The 21,125-nt window shown below is 35.9% G+C and overlaps 1 protein-coding gene and 1 pseudogene across 5 annotated transcripts in view; both read right to left on the bottom strand.

Moving 5' to 3' along the window:
• LOC108303353 overlaps window positions 1–14,311 on the bottom strand; it is a 56,835-nt pseudogene extending 42,524 nt beyond the window's left edge. The window contains exons 1-2 of the transcript XR_005199981.1: window positions 14,231–14,311; window positions 12,292–12,405 (exon numbers count right to left, since the gene is read on the bottom strand). The product of XR_005199981.1 is annotated as a 60S ribosomal protein L34-like (transcript). The remainder of the gene's footprint in view (window positions 1–12,291; window positions 12,406–14,230) is intronic.
• FBXL17 (F-box and leucine rich repeat protein 17) overlaps window positions 1–21,125 on the bottom strand; it is a 536,693-nt gene that overhangs the window by 318,484 nt on the left and 197,084 nt on the right. The window lies entirely within an intron of this gene.

Below are 21,125 nucleotides of genomic sequence, written 5' to 3'. Positions count from 1 at the left end.
AAAGGATATTAGAGACTGAAGATCAACTCAATGAAATAAAAAGAGAAGGCAAGACAAGAGAAAAAAGAGAGAAAAGAAATGAACAAAGCCTCCAAGAAATATGGGATTATGTGAAAAGACCTAATCTACGCTTGATCGGTGTACCTGAAGATGATGGGGAGAATGAATCCAAGCTGGAAAACATGCTCCAGGATATTATGCAGGAGAACTTCCCAAGCCTAATGAGGCAGTCCAAATTTCAAATTCAAGAAATACAGAGAACTCCAAAAAGACATTCCTCAAGAAAAGCAACCCCAAGGCACATAATTGTCAGATTCGCCAGGGTTGAAATGAAGAAAAAAATGCTAAGGGCAGCCAGAGAGAAAGGTCAGTCACCCACAGAGGGAGGCCAATCAGACTCACAGCAGAACTCTCGGCAGAAACCCTACAAGCCAGAAGAGAGTGGGGGCCGATACTTAACATCCTTAAAGAAAAGAACTTTCAACCCAGAATCTCATATCCAGCCAAAGTAAGCTTCATAAGTGAAGGAGAAATAAAATCCTTTATGGACAAGCAATTATTGAGAGATTTTTGTCACCACCAGACCTGCCCTACTAGAGCTCCTGAAAGAAACACGAAGCATGGAAAAGAACAAGTACCAGCCACTGAAAAAACAAACCAGTTGGCAAAGACCAAAAATGCAATGAAGAAAATGAGTCAACTAATGGGAAAGAAAAAACCAGCCAATAACAAAATGGCAGATCAAATTCACACATAACAATATTAACATTGAATGCAAATGACCTAAACACCCCAATCAAAAGACACAGACTGGCAAACTGGATAAAAAGTCAGAACCCATTGGTGTGCTGTATTCAGGAAACCCATCTCACATACAAAGACACACATAGACTCAAAACAAAGAGATGGAAGAAGATTTACCAAGCAAATGGAGAACAAAAAAAAAGCAGGGGTTGCAATCCTAATCTCTGATAAAATGGACTTCAAACCAACAAAGATCAAAAGAGACAAAGACGGACACTACATAATGGAAAAAGGATCAATCCAATGGGAAGAGCTAACTATCCTAAATATATACGCCCCCAACACAGGAGCACCCAGATACATAAAGCAAGTTCATAATGACCTAAAACAAGATTTAGACTCCCACACAATAATACTGGGAGACTTCAACACTCCATTGTCAATATTAGACAGATCAATGAGACAGAAAATTAACAAGGATATCGAAGACCTGAATGCAGAGCTGGACCAAGCAGACCTAAAAGATATATACAGAACGCTCCACCCCAAATCCACAGAATATACATTTTTCTCAGCACCACATTGCACTTACTCTAAAATTTACCACATCATTGGAAGCAAATCACTCCTCAGCAAATGCAAAAGAACAGAAATCATAACAAACAGTCTATCAGACCACAGCGCAATCAGACTAGAACTCAGGATCAAGAAACACACTCAAACCCGCACAACCACTTGGAAACTGAACAACTTGCTTCTGAGTGTCTACTGGATAAATAATGAAATGAAGGCAGAAATAAATATGTTCTTTGAAACCAGCCAGAATGAAGACAAAACTTACCAGAATCTCTGGGACACCTTTAAAGCAGTGTCGAGAGGAAAATTTATAGTAATAAATGCCCACCAGAGAAGACAGGAAAGATCTAAAATCGACAGTCTATGGTCGATTGAAAATTGAAAGAGCTAAAGGAGCAAGATAAAAAAAAAGCTCAAAAGCTAGCAGAAGACAAGAAATAACTAAGATCAGAGCAGAGCTGAAGGAGAATAGAGACACAAAAAAACCTTTCAAAAAATCAATAAATCCAGGAGCTGGTTTTTTGAAAAGATCAACAAAATAGACAGACTGCTAGCCAGATTAATAAAAAAGAAAAGGGAGAAGAATCAAATAAATGCAATAAAAAATGATAAAGGGGATATTACCACTGATCCCATAGAAATACAAACTACTATCAGAGATTACTACAAACAGCTCTACTCACATAAACCAGTAAACCAGGAAGAAATGGATAAATTCCTAGACACTTGTACTCTATGAAGACTAAACCAGGAGGAAGTTGAAACCCTGAGTAAACCAATAACAAGGGCTGAAGTAGAGGCAGCAATCAATAGCCTACCAACCAAATAAAGCCCAGGTCCAGATGGGTTCACAGCTGAATTCTACCAGGCATACAAAGAGGAGCTGGTTCCATTCCTTCTGAAACTGTATCAAACAATACAAAAGGAGGGAATCCTTCCTAACTCCTTATATGAGACCAATATCATACTGATACCAAAACCAGGCAAAGACTCAATTAAAAAAGAAAACTTCAGGCCAATATCCATGATGAACAACGATGCAAAAATCTTCAATAAAATACTGGCAAACAGATTGCAACAGCACATCAAGAAGCCTATCCATCATGACGAAGTAGGCTTTATCTCGGGGATGCCAGGCTGGTTCAACATATGCAAATCCCTAAATGTAATCCATCACATAAACGGAACCAAAGACAAAAACCACATGATTATCTCAAAAGATGCAGAGAAGGCCTTCTATAAAATTCAGCAGCCCTTCATGCTAAAAACTCTCAATAAACTAGGTATTGACGGAACACATCATAAAATGATAAAAGCTATATATGACAGACCTACAGCCAATATCATACTAAAGGGGCAAAAGCTGGAAAAATTCCCTTTGAAATCAGGCACTAGACAAGGATGCCCTCTTTCACCACTCCTATTCAAGTGGTTCTTGAACAGTAGTTCCAGCCAGAGCAATCAGGCAACAAAAAGAAATAAAGGGTATTCAATCATGAAAGGAGGAAGTCATCTGTCTCTATTTGCAGATGACATGATTGTATAACTAGAAGACCGCATTGTCTCAGCCCAAAATCTTCTCAAACTGATGAGCAACTTCAGCAAAGTCTCAGGATAAAAAATCAATGTGCAAAAATCACAAGCATTCCTATATACCAATAACAGACAAACAGACAGCCAAATCAATAGCAAACTCCCATTCACAATTGCTACAAAGAGAATAAAATACCTAGGAGTACAACTAACAAAGGATGTAAAGGACCTCTTCAAGGAGAACTACAAACCACTGCTCAAGGAAATAAGAGAGGACGCAAACAGATGGAGAAACATTCCATGCTCATGGTTAGGAAGAATCAATATCATGAAAATAGCCATACTGCCAAAAGTAATCTATAGCTTCAACGCTATCCCCATCAAGCTACCAATGACCTTCTTCACAGAACTGGAAAAACCCACTTTAAACTTCATATGAAATCACAAGAGACCCTGCATATCCAAGACAATCCTAAGTAAAAAGAACAAAGCCAGAGGCATCACACTGCCGGACTTCAAACTATACTACAAGGCTACAGTAATCAATACAGTATGGTACTGGTACCAAAACAGAGACATAAACCAATGGAACAGATCAGAGACCCCAGAAGAAACACCACACATCTACAATCATCTGATTTTTGACAAACCCAGCAAAAACAAGCAATGGGGAAAGGATTCCATGTTTAATAAATGGTGTTGGGAAAACTGGCTAGCCATGTGCAGAAAGCAGAAACTGGACCCCTACCTGTCACCTTACACTAAAATTAACTCCAGATGGATCAAAGATCTAAACATAAAACCTAATAGCAAAAAAACACTAGAATAAAACGTAGCAAAACCATCCAGGACAAAGGCATAGGCAAGGACTTCATGACTAAAACACCAAAAGCAATGTCAATAAAAGCCAAGATAGACAAATGGGATCTAATTAAAATTCAGAGCTTCTGTACAGCAGAAGAAACCATTATTAGAGTGAATCAGCAACCAAGAGAATGGGAAAAAATTTTTGCAATCTACCCATCTGACAAAGGGCTAATATCCAGAATCTACAAAGAACTAAAACAGGTATACAAGAAAAAAACTAACAAGCCCATTCAAAAGTGGGCAAAGGATATGAACAGATACTTCACAAAAGAAGACATATATGAGGCCAACAAACATATGAAAAAATGCTCATCATTACTGGTCATTAGAGAAATGCAAATCGAAACCACACTGAGATATCATCTCACGCCAGTTAGAATGGTGATCATTAAAAAATCTGGAGACAACAGATACTGGAGAGGATGTGGAGAAATAGGAACACTCTTACACAGTTGGTGGGAGTGTAAATTAGTTCAACCATTGTGGAAGACAGTGTGGCAATTTCTCAAGGATCTAGAAATGGAAATTCCACTTGACCCAGAAATCTTATGACTGGGTATATACCCAAAGAACTATAAATCGTTCTACTATAAAGACACATGCACATGTATGTTCACTGCAGCCCTGTGTAAAATAGCAAAGACCTGGAACCAACCCAAATGCCCATCGATGATAGACTGGACAAAGAAAATGTGGTATATATACACCATGGAATACTATGCAGCCATATAAAATGATGTTTGTGTCCTCTGTAGGGACTTGGATGAATCTGGAAACCATCATTCTCAGCAAACCGACACAAAAACCAAACACCACATGTTGTCACTCATAGGTGAGTGTTGAACAAGGAGAACACGTGGACTCAGGGAGAGGAGCATCACACACTGGGGACAGTTGAGGTAATAGGGGAGGGACAGCGGGGGGTGGGGAGTGAGGGGAGGATGGGGAGGGATAACATGGGGAGAAATGCCAGATATAGTATGCACCTAAAGTAAAATAAATAAATTTAAAAAATAAAAATAAATTTTTTTTAAAAAGGTAAAAATCCTAGAGAAGACTAGGCAAATTTATCCTTATTTTCAGATGATGTAACTGTCTACTTTCAAATTCAAGAGAATTGTCTATAAAACTATTAAAGCTACAAAAGTGCAGAAAAACAACTATAAAATTAGGATCCATAAGTATAGTAAAATGTGTAAAAATTATTCTCATTTACCAATAACAACTCATTAGAAAACAATCAACCAATATCATTCACAATAGCCAAAAAATTATTGGATACATAAAGCTAAATTTAACATGAAGTATACAGAACTTTTAATAAGAAAATTAAAACCTCAAAAAAGGGGTTTAAGCAAATAAAAAGTGCTGTGTCTTAAAATACTTTAAAGATATCAAATTTCCACAAATTATAATGGTAAAGCAGTGACAGTGGTGTGTGTGTATGTGTGTGTGCATACGTGCATGTGCATGTGCATTTGCACACCCACATGTGCACATATGCATCCATGTGCCCAGGGTGATGGGAGGTAGAGGGTTGCACTGTTCAAACATTAAGAAAAATAGAGACTGGGGCAGAAAAAGCAGAGCCAGGCACTATTTGGGTGACATATGAAGCAAGGATTAAAGATTCTAAAATCAATTCAATCCAAAATTTGATTTCTAGAGAGTCAAGATAATAGTCATTGATTATGCAGATAAGTGGAATGTCTCAGCTTCAGTTTCAGTTGGAGCAAAGTAGGCTCAGTAGGAAGTCTAAGGTAATCAACCAAGAAATATTCAGATTAAGAAATTCAAGACAATAGCATCTGGAATCTAAAACAATAAAAGAAAGTCTTGACAAGTCTTTTTGGTTTTACATTTTTTCTGGGGTATAGAAGATACCAGAAGAGTCAAATGTAGCTACGGAGAGCTTCAAAAATTGGAAAATACACCTCAAACCTCACTGGAACAAGGAAAAGGGAAGCAGTATAATATGTTTCTGACAAGTGAGTGGTGGTATTTCAATTATTAATGCAGTATTTTAGATTTATAAGGGTATCAGAGAATAAAGATCAGAATGTCCTTGACCTTATTACGACAGTTATTCTGAACAGAGAAATCTACATCTGTATCAAGATGTAGGTATTTTCTTATATCCCTCAAAACTCTAAGCCAAAAAACTTTCCTTTTGCTTTTTCTTACTTCAAAACACAATGAAATTTGATCCATAAAAATCTTACAGCGAAGAAAAATTTAGGAAGACAACCTTTCAAATTTGTAATAATCTGTTGATATGTGATACATCCTGCATAGCATATACTATGGTCTGAATGTCTGTGTTCCCTAAAAACTCTTATTTTGAAACCATAACCACCAAGGTGATGGTATTGAGAGATGGGGCCTTTGGGAAGTGATTAGTTCAGAGGCAGAGTCCTTCTGAATGGAATTCACTCTCCTATAAAAGAGGCCACAGAGAGGTAGCTCCTTCCTCTATGATGTGAGGACTCAGTGCAAAGGTGCCATCTATGAGCCGGGAAGTGGGTCCTCACCAGAGCCCAACAATGCTGGCACTCTGATCTTAACTTCCAAGCCTCCAGAAATTTAAGACATAAATTTTTGTTGTTTATAAGACACTCAGGGTATGGCATTTTGTTATAGCAGCCTGAATAGACTAAAACATTGTTTAAAGTACATTCAAAAGTGTTCAGATAGACTTTTCATAATGGGTGAAACTAATGAAAATATTTTATTTTTATATTTTCTTTACTTCTACTAAATCTATGATGTCTTTTATGAGCTTAAATCCCTCAAATACATGAAGATATAAAAGCGGAAATAGCAAATGATAAATAAACCCAGGATTATTTTCTCATTAGGAGAGTAAATATTTATACACTTTGACTATATATAAAAGAAACATGATTGCAATAGTATACAATGCATGATTATATAGTATATCCCTGTTAAAAAAAAATAGAGAAACCTCAATCTCAACAGGTTATTTTGCTTTGTCAAATACTAAAAATAAAGGGGCTAACCAGTGACTTGGAGGATCTATTTGTACTCATGTTGGCTAGGTTTTACAAAACTCAGATCTTAAAAGGTATGATGAGCTACAGTGAAAAGATATATAGTTAATACAGGTTGCTTGCAATAATATCTTCTCTGCAGCACCAAAGGCCTTTAATAAGGTGAGTGTACTATAATACCACGATTAGATTTATATGTCTTAGAAAACGGGTTACACGCTGATGAACAGCATTAAATTGACATAACGGCACTTAGTGATTATAAATGTGTCTTTTTCCTACTTTAATTGGCAATGACTAGACTGACCTTTTCTCTATAATTGTAACTACAGTATAGTAATTAGACAAACCACTACTTTCTTGTGAAACAAAGAGAAGAAGAAGAAAGTTCTCAGTCAGTAGCTTTGAGAATACAGAGTGAAATTGGGTTGGCATTCTAGTGGGGCAAAATGAGCAACCAATAAGAAAATTGGTTTTTCATACATTATGTCCCATGTTTAGTTAAATATCTGAACTACAGACAAAAATTCCATAGGAAAGCCCTTTTCATATACTAGAGGCAGCCACTCTGAGGACAAAAACTAGACCTAAAAACAGGCTTGAAAGTCACAAAGTGAATTCAGATATTATTTAGGACAGTTGGAGAAAGGACTAGAGAAGAGAGAAGTTTACTCCCAAAGATCTAAAAATAATAATGATTTAAAACTACAAACTGTGGTCCACAGCCATGCGCCTTTTTCGGGCCCCACATAATTCTGTGGGGAGATAAGAGTCTTGACAAGGGCCTTGTTGGACAGTTAGCTGCCAGACAGCCCAGACGACTTATGGCTGAGTCTGTGAAGGGAGCCATTTCCTTAACCATTTCCTTGCTGAGAACAAGAATGCTTTTCTTCACCCTCCTTTTGGGCCTCTGAGAAGGTCATCTAGTCCCCAAGCCTTTAAGCCTCCACACTGGGAAATACTACGTCCCTGGAGGAGAGGTAGGGGAAGGGAATTTATTTTTTAACATCCAAGATTATGCATAAATAGTAACATGTTTAGAGAGTCCCTGGACAGAAAACTGTAGCATCTTGGGAATAAATAAATACATAAATAGCCCACAAATTCAACTAGTAAGTTGATTCTTTTCACAAATTGCTACCCATTTGCATCCCAAGACCTCCACAAAGGTTAGAGCTTCCTCATCAGCTGCAATAACCAGCAGGCATTCACACCACTGGACAATAATCAATCAACTCAGGGTCCAAAATTACTTTCTCATTATGATAATAAAAGCATATTCATTTTCTCTACATATATAAAGAAATTTGATTGCAATAGGATTTTTAGTTAAATACGATATCCCTGTTAGTAGTTCATAATTAAGTTAGAAAACCTAAGTGAAAGCCAGGGACCATGTTTCATCAGCAAGTGCAATGATACTAGACATATAAAAGGCAGATTAAGGAATTTATTGTACAATGTGTGAAAATCTAGCTTATAGAAAAGTACAATATACAGTAATTAAAAACTGTCCACACATGCAAATTGGAAACCATTAATTACAGGAACAGCAAGTAAGGTTTCAGAGCATGCTCAGCAGAGTTAAAAGTGGTAAATAAAAATTATGAAAATGTAAAGTAGCAAAAGCATTATATAATTATTGTTGAATTATAAATTCTGTGAGGCAAATATTGCTAAATTATAAATTCTGTGGCAAATTAATGCTGAATTTTAAACTATGCGAAGGTAGGAAACCCGAATGTTCCACTCACTGCTTTATTCCAAATGTAGGATCAAGGTAGGAGCTCAATAAACACCTGGGGTTGGGTGCAGTGGCTCATGCCTATAATCCCAGCACTTTGTGAGCAGAGGCGGGAGGACTACTTGAGACCAGGTATTTGAGACCAGCCTGAGTAAGACACTGAGACTCTACCTTTATAAAAAATGTAAAAATTAGCTAGGCATGGTGATGTGCACCTGTAGTCCCACAAGTTCAAGGTTACAGTGAGGTAAGGCACTGCACTACAGCCTGGGTGACAGAGCGAGACTCTGTCCCAAAAACAAACAAACATACATACAAAAATCTGGTAAATGAATGGATGAATTATATTCAGTAATTTCTACATATTCATTCTTGAAATACATAAGCAACTATACTTATAAGACACAAAACAGTGACATGTGAATAATGCTTCTCAAAATAGTTCACTTGGAATAGAAAATAGTTTTCTACCTATACAACATTGAGCAAGTTATTTAATCTCTTGTGCCTTGGTTCTCTCATTTGAAAACTGAGCACAATAACAGTAACACCTCACAGGGTTATTAGAAATTTAATATATATAAAACACTTGGAAAAGTAACTGTCAGAGTCAGTGCTATAGAAGTGTTAGTGGTTACTGGTATCACTCTGTACTGATGTGCAGACGTTTCTGAAATCCTAAGTAGCCATCCACAGGCCTTATTAACCCCTCAGAGTAGAACCCATTTCTGATTCAACTATGTATCAACAGTACAAAGCACAGTGCCTAACATATAAAAAGGGATTTTTTAAGAAATACAAATTGTATTGGATCAAACTCTTACCATATTCTTAACAAGATCAGAAAAAAAGTCATCTAGTCCCATTATGATTCAGAGCATAAATTTCCTACATAATAAATCCAAATGTGACAAGCATTTTCCTCTCACATTTGATAATATCTAATTAGAAGATAGTCATAATGAAAGAGGCTAAAATGTTTCATTTTTGCCAGGGACCATGTCAGAGTCAACCTCTATTCCTTTACATTCTCCTTATCATTTATTCATAATTCAAAGACTAAACTCTCAATCCTTTAAATGTATTATTGTGACTCCAAAGGCAAGAAAATAAGAAGGTTCAACTGACAATCAAATATAGGAAAATGGGCTAAGATGTCGACAATGCAGGACATTAAAATATTTTTTAAAATCTGTATTGAAGATACAGAGAACTACACATTGGTCAAAACATGTTTAGCATTACATGCAAACTTGCGTGCAAAATTGTATGTCAGAAGTCCAAGAAACACTGGATTTGTTTTACTTATAGTTTTAAAACTTTCCACCTAATTGCCTAAAATATTGCTCTCTTTAATCTCAGAAAAAAAAAATCTTCATTGGTTATCTTAATGCAACATGCTAGATCATCTAAAACTTGACAATAAACTATTTTTCTAGATTTTCTCTCCTGACATTTATAAGCAGTACATGATAAGCAAGTATGAGCTTTTCTCTGAGCACCTGAAATTGGATTGTCTCTAAATCAAACTATAAAATAACTCCAAAAGAGAACAAATTACTAAGATGCCTTAGTAATCAAAATAGTTCTCAGGCCTAAGCAAGAATCGACATCACAATGACACTGACAGAAAGAAGATATCAACAGGAAATAGAATAAGCATATAATTAATTAATTATCCAACCATGACATTAAGCCATACAAACCAGGACTGTGCTGCACCAAGTGAGACACATGACCACTCTAAATCAGAAGGTTTGTTCCTGTTAGAATAAAAAAGTAGAACAAGCTTCATTTTTGTCCTTCCAAGTATTATAAGAGGACCGTATTTCATGAATATATCACTCATTTGGTAATTAACTACGTCTTAGTCCAAGCCTCTTCTTAGGCTGTAGTTCTGCTTTATTTAACCTAATTATGCAACTTTCATTTACTTAACATCTTATTTCCTCCAGTTTTTGGTAGGGTTTTTTTTTTTTTTTTTTAATGCTGTGGTAATTTCTCACATTTCTTTTCAAATTCCACATTCCAACATCATGTACTATAAATTGTAGGCAGAAATCAAATACTCACTGACTGATAATAATTATTATTATAACTGATATGTATTGAGTAGTCAACTATGTGCCAGGAACTATTCTAAGTACTTCACATATATAATCACACAATAAATTTAAATCACACAATAAGTTTATGAAATAAGTACCACTGCTGTCCCCATTGTACAGACGAGAAAATGAGAAACAGGGAGGTTAAGTAACTTGCCCAATGGCAAGCAGGTAAAAAGTGGCAGAGCCAGGATTCAGTTCCAGATGGTCTGCCTCCAGAGCTGATGCTCATACCTACTACCGTATTCTGCCCCTTAATGAAAAATATGCTTCTGCCTAAATAACTTATTCCAAGTTTTGTCACTTCTTAAACCTTAAAGCCATTTTTAAATACTCCAAAATAGTTCATGGTAGCATCCACAATTGGCATAGGTATGGAGAAACAGACACAGACATAGAAATTCCATTTCAAGAAATTATTCCTAAGTAGACAACAAAAAAGTATACAAAGACATATGTATAAGAATGTTTATCATACAGTTATTTATAGGAGTAAAAATTGGAACCAGTTAGAATGTCTATTAATAAGAGATTGGTTAAATACACTGTGCTAAATCTTACCACTAACCTATTAGAAATGGTGACATAGGTCTATATTTATTAAAACAAAAAGAAGTTGAGTGACAGACGCAAATTGTAAAATATTACGAACAGTGTAATTGCAGAAGGAAGTGGGTAATTTACACACGGATATGCACATAACTGAAAAGATGATCACCAAATGTAAACAGTGAAAATCTCTGAACAGTAGGATATTAGGTAGTCTTGATTTTCTTTTAAAAAATATTTACTAAAAATCAACTATTTGTATGCTATTTTCCACTCAAAGGAATATAAAAGAAATACAAGAGTCTACAATCTAGAGACCACAGTCAATTCTACACCATGAAAAAAAAACAAGTGTTGGTGACAAATTTCTAATAAAGAAAGGCAAGGGAGTAGCTGAGCATAGTGGGATATAACAGCCTCACAATTAATGCAAAGCAGCATTCAGGCTTCACCTTCATCACTAACCAGCTGCATGAACCTGGACAGGTCACGATTATCCTTTAGCTTCAGTTTCAAAATAGCAAAATATAGGTGTTAGATGGGTTGTACTGCTCAGAAGTTCTTTACAATTCTGAGTGTCTGTGGTTAAAAATTTCAGAAAGACATGTAGGAACATGAAAATTCCTCCATCTTCTACAAGTCACAAGTGGATTACTCTGCAGTTTATTAACCTACACTTTAGTCAGTTTGCATAAGAAGTGAAATATCAAAGCACAGAAAATGGAAACAACAAAGGAAATCCACAAATATACTTGAGTGCTTGTTCTGGAAAATATGATTATTCTTCAGGGAGTGAAATAATATACTAACCTAAGGAAGAAGCCCATGTGAGACACCTCACTATCCCACTAAAAGCTCATTTTCAAGCAGTTGACAGTTCCCTTACAACATTTCACTTTCATACAGATTAAAACGTACATATGATCTATCTCACACTGAGGTATATATATTTCCACTGACAAAAATCTAAGGAAAGAGTCAAGTGAGACTTTGTTGTTGCATTCCACTGTAATTCAGATACATCAATAAGCAAATCTGGAGAGCTGCCAATAAAAATGGAATAAATAGCATTAGCATTTTAATAAACCTGCAAGCCACGGGCCTGGAAAAACAGAGCAAGACCCGAGCAAAGGAAAATCGGCACCTGCCAGTGTCTTACCTCTAGCAGTGTGCCCTTTGGCAGTCCACTGTGCCCTCCCTGCTCTGCTCCTGCAAAACACACGCTCCAGGGAGACACCTCTGTATTTTTTAATTTCTCGTAGATGTTTCTAAGCTACAAAGTTAAGGGGATGTGTTACAGTCTTTTTAAAAAACTGATAATGAATAACCTGATTTAAAAAATGCTCTAAGAAAGTGCTGATCTTTTAGTTGCAAGAAACATTTTGAGTGTCAGATAGAGTGTGATTTGATATGTTAACAAAGTGGACCCAAATGGTATATGAAGAAAACACGGTAACAAGATGAGAAATAAAAAACAATGAGCTGTATGCAATAGATAAACAGCCAAGAGCTTGTTGGTAGAAGGCTAAATTAGCTGACCTTTGACACTACTTCCAATCAGATCCTGATTCCTGAAATACATCAAGCTCAAAATTATACATAAACAATCAAATAGTTAATTTTCAGTCACTAGATCATTTTCTCAACTGAGCTAGAAATTATAAATTAAAAGCTATGCTTCCTGGAATATTTCGAATTTCACTTAATCGCTTATTAATCCATCATGTGTGTATGTGCAGATAATGCTAAAATATATCTTTTAAAATGTAACTCATTAAAATACATTTGGATGAAAAATCAAAATGAAAAATATTTCACAAAAATACAAAATAGCTATATACTAAGGGATCTTATTTTATGATAGCATAAAACATAAGAGAAATCACTGTTTATTTTCATCTCTACTTATGAATTTGAATACACTTTGCCCATTTAATCTGAAAACACAGAATACAATGAGTATACTATAATTGTCTTATATTCCTCAGATAATTGTGCACACTTCAGTGCTACCATACCATAAGCAATAAGTAACCTTCAAGAATCTGCTAGTGTCTTTACAAAGTTTGATTTAAGACCTTCACTGTCAATTTGCAGAAAACCATGAGGCTAAGATGGTGATAAAGCATTGATGATTGATGGTACCACCCAAGCCACCATTCTAATAATGAACTAATGATTCATGCTCAAGGTGCTTTTGAAACATGGTTAAGCCTCCAAACATTTCACTAAGGTGGGTTCCCATTACCCCAAGCATAAAAGAGAACTTAAATAAGTTTAGCAAGGTTATATAGTGAATGACCCAATGATAAAAAGTTTGGGACAAAAACAAAAACATAAAGGACCTCAGTCTCCTAGCTCCCACTATAAGCTCTATTCACAGGTATTTGAAGAAGCCTTTCAGGATAATTTATGTCATTGCTTTGAATCTAACTGACCTTCTCTGGTGGCCACTGGCAAGTGTTTGCCAAAATGTCAGTGACCAAAAAACTCCTTACAAAGCCATGTTTTATAAAATGAATATGTCAAGAATCAGATGAAAATGTCATCAGTGACACTGACAACAAAAAAAGAAAATATTCTACAGATTTAAGAAAGGGAAGATCCATATTAAAGGGGAAATAAATTACCCAAGAAAATGTCATAAGAGACTACAGTGACAAAAACAGTAAAGAGAAAGAAAGATGCCTTTTACAAAAGCTAGTGGAAAAACTACATCTCTTTTAGAGATCATATCATTGCTCCTGAGGAAAGGAGGAATGAGGAGATGGGAGGCAACATGTCTAAGCACCTGTGAGGAGCTCTTCAAATCTGAATCCCAAAGTTATTCATTTTCCTATTTGCATGTCAAAGTGAATGACATAATTTGTGAATGTCAAAAGTAGTCACAGCAAATTAAATAAAAATTGAACAAAAATTTACTCCAGCTGCCCTTAAAATAGAAAGTCAAAAGTTGTTGATTTTCCTACTTTGCAGTCTTTGGAAGTAAGTTTCACATATACATATTTAAAATGAAACAACCCAGTTGGATATACCTACTCTCTTGAAATTTAACAAAGAGAGGGGAAGGGTAAGAGCGATCTCACTGAGAAAATTACTTTTGCAATAAGATTGGAGATCCTTCTTTCAAACGGGTCTAGCTTACAAATGTGATAATCTAAAGAGTGACTGCAGCTCATTACGGATGTACAGAATATATATTTTTGTATATTCTGAAATTTTCATACATGTATAATTGGCACATTTCAAATGACTGCTTTAATAGAAGGTTTGAAATAACACATATGTAGACTTTCTATCAACAGCCTAAGGATTAACTGTTTTCAAGATTAATCTGCCCAGGTGGAATCCTAGGCAGTCTGCTCCACCTAAATGCTTATAGGATATCATCCTCCTAACATCCAGCTGAAGTGAAATCAATGCTAATATAAGCATTAATAAAACACAGTTAGAGAGCTATGATTTAGGATTTCCTACCACTCTGTATTACTATTCTATGTTCTCTCCTATGCATACCCCCAAGACAACGAGTGTGGATCATCACAAATTCTAAATGCTTTACCAAGTGCAATGTGCAGATAGCCTATTTAGAGGACTAAAATATAGTGTACAACTAAGAGTGGCAAGTTAGTAAAGATAAATAAAACCATTCAAATTAAACATAAGAAAAACACTGTCACTGGGGAAAGAATCAGGAGTAAAATATATGTGCATGCCATAAACAACAGGAGTGTAGCATTGTAAAGTTATTGTGACCTTGTCCATTTTTAAACAGCTACATTTTTCACAATGGAAGATGGCCATCAAGTAGCAACAATGTCTGTGTGAATGTCTAAATGTCTGTCAGGGCCTGCCTGGTAATACTTTACACTTCTCCGCCTCTAACAAGCTTCACTGTTATGTCCTACTTAGAGATGGATGGCTGCCAAGAGCCATCACACAAAAAAGCTCCTCTATAACATAATGATGTCTCCATACTGAGAATAAACTTGTGAGAAAAATCTTGGAAATAAAAAAAAGATAGACATCTATTTAAGGATATAAATTACTGTAAGTTTCTAATTCCAACAAGATCATAATAGCCAAAATATTAACTCTATGTAAGTAATATATATTTCCTCAAAGATAGTCATCCCATAGATGTCTATTAATCTGCAGAAAGAAATGTTATAGAAAACAACTGTTGTTTTAGTTTTCTTCAAAGGTATTTACTAAATTTAATGAAGAAAGCCAGGGCATTGTCTTGACATATTTTTGTCATCTCTTTCCAAATAAACTGTTGCCACAAGAATATTATGTTTCTCTAGCATTTTTATTCTCCTGTATTTAGTTTTTTTTTAATCTAGCAAGGTTAACATGTTGTCAGTTGGACTAAAACTGAATCCACGTACCTCACACATAAGCCACCATTCTATGTTAGCGAATTCAGTGAGTGCTAACTGTTTAACTCTTCCATTACATTTACGGAGTTGTTTTTTTTGTTTGTTTGTTGTTTTTTTTTTTTTTTTTTGAGACGGAGTCTCGCTCTCGTTACCCAGGCTGGAGTGCAATGGCGCGATCTCGGCTCACCGCAACCTCCGTTTCCTGGGTTCAGGCAATTCTCCTGCCTCAGCCTCCTGAGTAGCTGGGATTACAGGCACGTGCCACCATGCCCAGCTAATGTTTTGTATTTTTAGTAGAGACGGGGTTTCACCATGTTGACCAGGATGGTCTCGATCTCTTGACCTCGTGATCCACCCGCCTCGGCCTCCCAAAGTGCTGGGATTACAGGCTTGAGCCACCGCGCCCGGCCTTACAGAGTATTTTTAAGGGCTATGTCTACCCCCACTAAATAAACTTGAAGATTTTTACTGACTTATTTTGACTTGCTCTATTTCTTGTTCAACTTGAGTAGGTCAATTTTCTTTTATCTTACCTTGAACATAGGCTTATATTCACTAGGTTTGATTGCCATCCAATCAATCAATCGGCATGCATTTATTGAGTTTCTGGTTAGGAGCCCAAGACTGTGGAAAGTCACAATTCCTGGCTATAATTGTAACTCCCGTGCTGTTATCAATGTAACATTCTAAAAAATTTATAATCCATCTGAGTGTAAATTAAAACTAAAAGAAAAAAAGTATAACCCTCTCCCTTCTTTCCGCAAACCTAAAATAAGATTCTCCAATATATATTCACACATAGCAATATATTCATGTGCATGTGTGCATAATACAATAAAATATTAAAATCATTGGTAATTTATTAATGAAAAAAGATTATGTCGAAAGCAAAAATGGGAGTTCAGTTTAAATTCAAGTTAAAAGGAAAACAAATGGAAATCGTATTTCCTAAATGAAAATAGCTCTCAAAATACAAAAATAAATCACAGAGAAAATGCTCCCAGGCATTAATATTTAACAAGCAATAAAATCCTGAAGCAGGTCTGATTAGTGTGTCGCTATGGTAAATGGGTATTTAAGATACATATATGTCAGAATCACCTACTAACTAGTTTATGGATGTATTGTCATTTATGTATTAGTTAAAAGAATTTCAAAAATGAAGATTCCCATTTCTATATGTGAAGTTTTTTCGTAGATATTAGTACCATTATTACCTGTATACCGTAGAAAATTATGTTATTGTAAGACTTCTTTTTTCCTTTTTCTGAGACAAGAGTCTCGCTCTATCTCCCGGGCTGGAGTACAATGGTGCCATCTCATATCACTGCAACCTCCACCTCCCAGGTTCAAGCAATTCTCCTGCCTCAGTCTCCCGAGTAGCTGGGACTATAGGCATTGCTACCATGCCCAGCTAATTTTTGTTCAGTAGAGACAGGGTTTCACAATGTTGGCCAGGCTCATCTCAAACTCCTGACCTCAAGTGATCCACCTGCCTTGGCCTCCCAAAGTGTTGGGATTACAGGCATGAGCCACTGCACTCAGCATTATAAGACTTTTTATTAGAAGACAAAGATGTCGAAGACAAAAATATAGTGGTGATTAAGCCACAGTCACAATTATTCTAAGGAAGAGTCTTCTTTGCCCTCTCCATTTCTCCATAACTTGACAACAGAGGAGAAAATAATACAGATATTTAATACTGTGAAATACCAAAACTATCTTTAATGTATATAAAGTCAAGGGCTTATATTTATATATTTTAAATTTTGTTTTCACATTCTCCCTTTCAGACTTGGGCCCTTATGAGACCAGAAGAGGTAACTTTTTCTCCTTGCATTCACTAAATGAATACTCAAGATTAAATAGCAGTACTGGAAACTGCAAACGGATGTTGTTTTATTATAATATTTATTTTATTTAATACTTATTTTATTGTAATGTTATTAGCTAGCACTTGTATTTCAGAGACTCCCAGGTAAGTTTAACTGCTTGTTGCAACCAATCGTATTTTTAAATTCAGAATAAGGTGTTACAGGCAGTTTGATGGCTAGGAAATAGCAGGAGCTTTGAGGTTAGACAGATCTGCATTCAATCTTGGCTCTGCACTTGCTATCTGTGATCTTCAGCAAGACACTCTACCTCTCTGTGCTCCATTTTGTTTTATCTGTAAAACAGGGCATAATGAAACCTATGTCATATAATGTGATAATTAAATAAGTTAATGAATGAAAAACTCTTAGTCTGACTTAAAATTTACCACACAGGGCAGCTACAAAGTCAGTGTCTTAGTCATTCATTGCTGTATAACAAACCACACCAAAATTTAGTAGCTTTAAAAACACAACTCTTACTTGTTCACAACTCTGTGGACCAGCTATTTGAACTGTGCTTTGCTAAGCAGTTCTGCTAGTTTTACTACCAAGGACTGCAGCAATCTGAAGGCTTGACTAAGACTGGATGGTGATATGGTTTGGCTGTGTCCCCACCCAAATCTCATCTGGAATTCCCACGTGTTGTGGGAGGGACCTGATGGGAGGTAATTGAATCACGGGGGCAGGTCTTTTCTGTGCTGTTCTCACTACAGTGAATAAGTCTCCCAGGATCTGATGGTTTTAAAAAGAGGAGTTCCCCCGTACAAGCTCTCTCTCTCTCTTTTTGCCTGCTGCCATCCATGTAAGAGGTAACTTGCTCCTCCTTGCCTTCCACCACGATTGTGAAGGCCCCAGCCACATGGAACTGTAAGTCCAATTAAGCCTCTTTCTTTTGTAAAATGCCTAGTCTGGGTATGTCTTTAACAGCAGCATGAAAATGGACTAATACAGATGGTCTAAGATGGCCTGTCAATGACAGTTTGTGTCCTGACTGTTGGTTAGACTTCCATCTTCATGTGATTTCTCATCCTTAGAAAGACCAGTCTGAGTTTATTTAAATGTTGGTGGCAGTATTCCAAAAATGCAAGGACAGAAGTTGCAAGGCCTCTTGTAGCCAAAGCTCAGAAGTTCCACAACAAAATTTCCACCATATTCTATCAGTTACAGCCAAGTCACAAAGCCAGCACAAATGCAAGGGGATAGAAGGAAAGAGAAAAAGACTCCACCTTTTAATGGGAGGATAGGCAATGTCATATTGCACAAAAAAGTGCATATATAGCCACAATTTGTGGCTATATTTTGACATCTTCTGTCTACAAAATAGAGAAATTTTTATAGTACCTATATTTTCAACTATAAATAATCATAGAAGTCAACTTTTAAAGGGCAAAAAAGTACTAGCTTGCATTTTCTCCAACATGAAGTAATATTACTCTGCTGCTTCAGTCACACATTTCAACAGAAGATCAAGATCCAGACTCAACATCTAATACCATCATTTAAGTTGCTTGGTTAGTTGATTTTTCTGTGTTTTAAGAGTCTCCAACACTTTTCTATTTGATCTCATCAATAAACTGATTTCCATCTAATTTGGTATTTTTACCTACAAGAGCAGCTTTCTGTATTTTATTTTATTTTTTTGAGATGGTGTTTTGTTTGTTGCCCAGGCTGAAGTGCAATGGCATGATCTTGGGTTCACTGCAACCTCCACCTCCCAGGTTCAAGCGATTCTCCTGCCTCAGCTCCCAAGTAGCTGGGATTACAGGCAGACTCAAGTGATTCTCCTGCCTCAGCCTCTCAAGGTGTACCACCACATCTGGGTAATTTTGTACTTTTTTTTTTGTAGAGACGGGGTTTCACCATGTTGGTCAGGTTGCTCTTGAACTCCTGACCTCAAGCGATCTACCTGCCTCGGCCTCCCAAAGTGCTGGGATTACAGGTGTGAGTCACCGTGCCTAGTCAACAGCAGCTTTCCAATTGAACATTTCACAATAAATAGCAACACCAGGAAATCTTGACTGAGTATGTAGCATTTCTAGAAATTATGAAGTTTATAAAGGAAGAAAAACATGCCATAAAAAGCACATACACTTTTTTCCTATGAAAATAATCCCTAGAGAAAAATTTAATTTTGTGATGTAGTTAATTAGCTATGTCCAAAGATCTATTCATACTGAATTATAAAGAGATCAAATTTATTACAGTGAATAAATGATAATTGCTACCAGGACTTCCTTTAACACGTGTGTCTCTAAAAGATTCATTTGAGGAGCCACACTCCTTAATATAATACAACCTATTTTCTTTTAACAATTTCATGGGGCAGGATATGTCACTAAACATACTGCATAAGAATTGCTTCTATAGAAGGAGAGAGGTAAAGGAAAGAGCTACTTGCTTGTTTGACAATAGGGTGAACAGACAGTTTGGGGAATGAAAGGTTATTCCCCCAATAATGGCATTACTACATTTCCTAACAAGGAACTGATTCCTAAAATTGTCATTCTTTTCAGCTGGGGACATGCTATAACACTGCCTCACAGAGAAACAGCTGGAAACAAGTAGTTTACAATTTTAGACAAATGGGTGCTGTCAAAATTATAATAGTTAATAACAAGGAAAACCTCAATAATGTGAATTGTGTCAAATCTGGTTTTTAATACTTTTTAAGATCCTGATTATGTTATGAGAAGCCATATGAGAAGCCAAATATATGTTCATCTGGAGAAAATGCCACTGACCAATGTCACCTTTGGTGGCTAGCTATTTGTCACCATATTGAGCAAGCTGTCATAGCATGAATTATTGAATTAGTCAATTCTAACTAATAATTAGAATTAAAGATAACCCTATGCTATAGTTCAGGAATAGGTAATCTACTCCTCAATTTATTTTTTATGCAGATCTTATAAATATATAAAATAATCTTATTTTTTAAATTATTTCAAAGTACTACATGGATGAGAGATATACTATACAGGTTTATATGAAATAGTACCACTTTTAAAAAATAGTGACTATTCCAACATTTTTTAATTATATTGCTCACTAATCTTAATTGCCACAATTTCAAAAGACAGTTCCAAAGTGCATCTTGAACAAACAGAAAAGCAATTAGCCTAAATTAATTGCTTTGCTGATGTGATTTGCAGTAGGTATGCTTGGTGGTTTTGAAACTCCTGCCAGTGCTTTCACAACTTGATGTTCTGATGATTTTTTAGCCTCTTTTTGCACCAGAGCAATTAACCAGATAATTGTTCTAATGTGAACCTGGCCTTAATCAGTGTGTTTAGGTTCATAGTAGCAATTAACCAAACACTAAATATACATTTTAAAAGTAGCACTTAAAAGTACTACAAGAAGAGCTAAAAAAAAACTCATAAGATCTTTTTCCTCATATAGCCATATTTTTTCACCAAGAAAAAGAAAGAAAGAAAGAAAGAAAGAAAGAAAGAAAGAAAGAAAGAAAGAAAGAAAGAAAGAAAGAAAGAAAGAAAGAAAGAAAGAAAGAAAGAGCGAGCTGCAACTGTCTCCTCCATCTCTTTTCAATTAATACAAGGTATAAATGGAAGGCAAGTAAAGTTTCTGGTTCTTCACTTCTTCACTCAAAGTATTCCAAAGGGCAAAACCCATTGATTGAACATTGAAATTCTATTTCTTGTTCAAAAATGAGACTATGGCTTTCAGACAAATAGCATGTACTACATAAAGCAAGCTCTATCTGAATCCGAACAATG

Source organism: Cebus imitator, unplaced genomic scaffold (genome assembly GCF_001604975.1).
Source record: "Cebus imitator isolate Cc_AM_T3 unplaced genomic scaffold, Cebus_imitator-1.0 Scaffold46, whole genome shotgun sequence".
Lineage (NCBI taxonomy): Eukaryota > Metazoa > Chordata > Mammalia > Primates > Cebidae > Cebus > Cebus imitator.
The sequence above is the reverse complement of the archived record's forward strand: the minus strand, read 5'-3'. Positions and strand labels throughout refer to the sequence as shown.